Consider the following 6,000-nt stretch of genomic DNA (forward strand, 5'->3'; position numbering starts at 1 on the left):
AAACTAGCAAGACCATGAAAACTTCTTACGTCAAAAACACTTTTTGGTGTAGGGCACTCTATGATTGCCTTTATCTTCTCTGGATCCATTTTTAATCCATCGGCAGAAAAAACAAAAAGCCCAAATATACCAACTCTTTCTTCATGAATGAACATTTCTTTAAATTTAGCAGTAACTTTTCTTGTTGCAGTGTCTGTAGACATAACTCAGATGTCTCATATGTTCCTCTTTAGATCCACTGTAAACTAATATATCATCCAGATATACTATTACAAATTTACCAATAAATTGTTTCATCACTTCATTCATAAGCCTCATAAATGTACTAGGAGCATTTGATAACCTAAATTAATGGATCGAATCTACCTAATCCTAGATAATATCTAATCTGCATGATATTCTCCTCAAGAATCTCAACTAAGCCTAAATACTTGAATTAATTACAAGATAATTCAAATCCCTGAATTATAGCTCAAATCCTATCTAGAAAGTTTTGTAAAGTGATAATGAAAGGATCCCACTCCTTTGCTTGTAAACTTTTTTTGTATTTTTGGAATAAAATTCGAAGTCTTTTGTCCTCAAGCCTCATGCTTCTGCATCAAGGCTCCTTCTACAAATGGAAAGAGCAAGTTGACCTTGATGAGGTCAAGGGGATGAGTTGGTAATGGATCCCACGGAACAATCTGGTAATATTGCATACTTGGTCACATGTTGATAATATTGAAGCTACATTATCTTATCTTGCATATTGATGATGAGGTGTACATGTTATTGTTCATATTGTTGCTATCTATGTTGCAAGATCCTATGATGACTATTATGGTCTTCCTACTGCATGGTTGAGGTCCTTGTCTTTGGTTTTGATCATAAATGTAATATATGTCTCTTGATGTAAAGATGGTGTAAAGACCTATGATGTAATAATTGTAAACTTAAGTCATGTTTAGACTATTGGAGTAAAGTCAATTATGAATGTAATCCCATTTTGGGAATTTAATGTAATGTTTAGTCAAACATGTTACCCCGTTGTGTTGGGTGATTGATGTAAGCATGAGTCCTTGGTGATAGGAAAGGTCATTTTTGGGTGAGTCATATAGTCATGTACTTCATTGAAAATCTTCTTGAAAATCCAACATATGTTCAGGGGGAGTATGGTCAGTATTCATATTCAACAAATCAGACCTACAATGATCCTCTCCACAAAGGGAGAAAGAAGTCTTCATTCAACATTGGTCAGCCCTTTGCCCTTGTTTTTGAAGGGGGAGAGTAGCTTGGTGCTTTGGTATGTCTACAAATGTGTTTACGAGTGATGGTGACCAAACACCAAATTGGTTTCCATCAAGTCCAAAGGGGGAGATTTTTTGCATTGTGACTAATGTGTTGTCCTTGATGGCAACCTACTTGATAAATATGTCAACATGATGATTATATAGTGTGACAAAGATAATGGACAAAGGTTGTCCTTAATGGGAACCTACTTAATAAATATGTCAATATGATGATGCTATAGGTGAGATAGACAATGGAATATCAGTTCAGAGACATAAATATGATAAAGATGAAGTTTAGGAATGTATACGTGTGTGAACAAAAGTCGCATACATACACAAGTATCATGAAGAAAAGTCACGTATGGTTTCCACGCCATGGTATTATGGATATCAGGGGTATTTACCATAGTATTGGCCCATAGTACTGAGCACGACAACAAATATTTGATCTTGTCAAAGAATACCATTGGCATTAGTAAGGGATTGACCTGAGGTATAGGCTAAGGCTTATACTATATAAGGAGATGGAGATCAAGTGCTAGATGTGGCATGTAATGTATTATTATGAATGACTTGATCTGAAGTAGGAGTGCACTTAGGAGCATGGAGATGGATTAGATCTAATAGATCTGAAATGACCACATATTGAATAATTTATTTAGGTTTGATAGATATGTGATGATGATATTATGATGTGTGTCTGTAACAATTTGCATGCCGAGATTTGGGTTTGAAAGAGGTTTTGTTGCAACGAAGGTATGTCTCAATGATTATAGATCTATAAGTGGGTTTAATACTGGAAAGTTGTGTACATATGCAAATCTTCTACTGAGTAGTTGCATATATATTCTACAATATGGAAAATTCTGTATGCAGGTGTGGTGAACGATAAGTGCATACATACGTGTATATGCTTTCTAAGGGTCACATACATCTGCTAGGGTTTTGCAGTATGAGTTGTTATTGATGCCTGATTAGTTCTGTTATGTTTGTTGTTGTTTGTCGATGAAGTCTCTCTTATGAAAATTTGTGTTTGATAGTGCTAGCTGGGTTGACTTGTTTATTGAATGATATGTTGACTAGGGATGATTCTATTGTGTGATGACCTGTATCTAGTTCAGTGATCTGTGATGGGTTCAATATGTGATTAAGTGATTGATTTGGTAGTCTGATAGTGAATTAGACTCAGTTGTTCAGTATTTTGAGATATGTACATAGGTCCTCAACGAGAAACACGTACATACGCAGGTATGACTTAGAACAATAGCGTATATATTCTAACATATGGTTGATAAGGGTTTTGCAGTAGCAGCAATTGGATTTTGTGATGGGCAACAATGCTTGGCTTTGAATTGATGTATCTGATGGTTTATATCTATTATGATTTGGTTTGATTCATTTGTAAGAAATGGTAGAAATTCAATGATCTAATTGGTTCAGTGATTAAGTGATTTGATACAGTGATTGGTTTAAATATTGTTATCTGGTATTGGGCTTAAATGATGGTAATGGGTCCAATTTGAAAATATGATGAAAAGTGGCCTACATGTTTGATGTTTTAGATCAGGTGGATCTAGTATGAACTATTATGAAACATGGTCCACATAGGTGTTGAGGGTTGGATCCTTCAGTGACGAAGTCGTAGCTTCCTTCCATTGGTAGCTAGTAAATCTGATCAGGGGGTTGGAGCTCCCTTCAAGTGGGTGCTGGAGAATGAGAGAAGGTTAGAGCCTTCTATAGGTGGGTGCCTACATACTAGTATGAGTTTGCACTAGTACAAGATTTTAAGATGTTTTCCTTTATAATAAAAGATGAGGACAACGATGGTTTTCTCCCACATTAGGTTTCCACCTAAAAAGACTTGTGTCCTCATGTGTTGATGTGTTACTTATGTGTGATGGTTTAGTCTATTCTTACTGCTCATAGATATTATTCAATTAAAGGTTAATGAAGTAATGACATACTAGTTAAAGTAGAATAAATGATGAATTATATGAAAAGTTAGCTAACTAGATGTACGTTGTTTTCTTTCATCATAGTCGCGTACATACACTAGTTTACTTAATGGAAATAACGTACTAAAATATGAATAAGAAAATGAAAGGTTCAAGTGAGATTTAAAATACTAATTCACCCCCCCCCCACCCTCTTAGTATTTTTCCCAACAATGTTGACTATGCGAGAGTGCCATGCATCTTTTATTGATAGGTCTACATCATCATCAAACAAGATACTACAATGTGTCATTATCTGGTTGGTTTGATGGGACTAAATAAATATTGTGCATCTTCACATTCATTTGGGCATTAACTTGTTAGGAGCACCAAGGTGAGACATGCCTGCCATTTACTAACATTAGCTAGTGCGCAAAGTTGCACACTCATTGCCATTGATTGCTCTATCCAATAATGGATCTGCCCTGAACTTTCTCGTTGTTTAACACATTAAATTTTGGGTTTTGGCCCTAAAGTTTATTCGTTCAATTAATACTGTAACTTCAATTGGCCATAACTTTTCATCTAGGAGGATTTTTCTAAGTAGGATATACCATTGGAAAGATATAAAATAGCTCTACACAACCATGATGTTTATAGGATCTTTTGAGCATCATAAATTCATCAAAAACTCAAATAATTTCAAGCATCCATATCTTTATGTGATGAGAACTAGTAAAAGATACAATTGTCATATCACTTCATAAACAATCCTTCAATTTCTTGGGTCATTAAAGATGGTACTATTGTCATTATCTCATAGATTTTTTTTGACATTGATTACTTCTTGTATTCATCAATGCCAACACTAAATGCAACATCTAAATTTTCCATTTATTCCCAATTTGGGTGGTTTTCGTAATGTTGCAATTAAGGTCAGAGACATACTTCATATACCTATAGAAGAAAATTAGTGAGAATGTTATAAATATAATTTATATAAAAATAATATAAATATAAATAAGAAGAATAATCATAATAATAATTAATTAAATAATAATTGGTATTGAAGAGGCTTGTCTAAGGGGGCATAGCCGTTCTTGAAAGGGAACCTGCCTAGGTATATAAGCCGACCCTCATTTGTAACATTGATCATATCATATCACACATCAATTCTTATATACATTTTTATCTTCAATGGATGTATTCGTGTACCAAGTCTTTTGAAGATTATTGTGTAGTATGATGATCCGAATCGGATCCATAAACGACTGTCATAAGACCATGACTATATCGGGATGAGACAAACCCTTGAAGAATCCAAAACAACAATCGAAAACACCCTGAACCAGTGGCCATGGCAGCCGGCGTGGAACGACGAGGACCTCGGTCAAAGCGCACTGACCGAGGCCCATGAAGACTGCCCATGAGGTCAAAATAGCCCCTGGGAGCCTCGAATTGGGAAAAGGAGCTGATTTTCGATCGCATCACTGGGCAAACAGGGCCGAAATGGTATGGCTTAAGCACTCAGTCACGTTGGGAACCAGGGGACCGTGGGCGAAAAAGTGAAAAAGCGCCATCGTACGAAGGTGGGACCCACGACCTGGAAACCAGCGGTTTTACCTGGGGTGCCCTTGAACAGTAAGCGGTTTTGGAGAAAATGGAGCGAGCACCCTCAACGATCGACGCGTGGCAGCGGAGGTGAGAGAAAAACTGCCGTGATCGCGTGTTATCAGTCGAGCAAGTCAACTACGCTCGACGTGCGAATGACGTTGGATCTGGAGGAGCCCAGATCGGATGGCTGATATTGCGTCCGATAGACAGAGAGGAATTGACAAGGAATTAAGCCGTGATTTAAGGGGATTTGAGATCCGTTGACTGCCATGATGGAGAAAGCAACGAATCGACGAGCGGGCTGGTGCAGTTCCGATGGGGATGCGTGGCTACTTCTCGAGTGTTCATGCTGACGTCGAACAAGGAATTCCAAGCACACAGGCGACAGACGAATCGACGTAGGCGGGAGAGGAAACGAACATGCATGGAGGCCAAATGGCTAAAGCCATGAATAGAGACAACATCAAGCGGTCAGAAGAGAGATTCAAATCGAAGAGTCCAAGAGACCAAGAGAGATAGTGAACAGTGAATCCTGAGAGGAGGACTGAGCACAGAGAGCAGTAAAGCCAAGCAAAGGAGACAAAGGGCCGAGCTAACCATAGGCAGCATCGAGCACCAAAGAGCTTGAAGAATCAAGCCTTCCCATTGAGGAATCTGTCCAAATTGAGCATCACAGTTGGCTCTTTCCATTGTAGACCGAGGGTCACAGAGCTAGTAGGAAGAACAAGAGTCTGTGTACTCCAAGTGGCTTGGGGAATTCAAGAACCACCCTACCAAGCAAAAATATATTTCAGGAGAACTCATATTGAGTCCATGTATTGTAATTTCTCTGCTCAAAGACATAACAAAACAAGGCCACCACTGGAGCTGGACCAAAGACGTAGCCCTGGAGAATACGGTGAACTCCTTGTTAAAAATAGTTTGTGTCTGTGTTGCTTATTGTATTTCTTTGCTGTCTTTTCATTTATTTTCTGTGTATTGGCAATCTGATCGATCCGTTGTTTCAATAACACAAAACACACACCAGCACATGGGTCTGTAATACCTTTTGTTAAATAAATCTTCACTGAGGTCACTCATAGGGTGATTATCAGATCAAGTGGTATTAGAGCTCTAGGCTGTAAGGTTAGACAAGCTTGTGTTGGTTTAGCTGTGAATGATCACTAGATCAAATCTCAAAT

Source organism: Pinus tabuliformis, chromosome 5_1 (genome assembly GCF_031772625.1).
Source record: "Pinus tabuliformis cultivar Carrire ecotype Pingquan chromosome 5_1, CPIR1, whole genome shotgun sequence".
Classification (NCBI taxonomy): Eukaryota; Viridiplantae; Streptophyta; class Pinopsida; order Pinales; family Pinaceae; genus Pinus; species Pinus tabuliformis.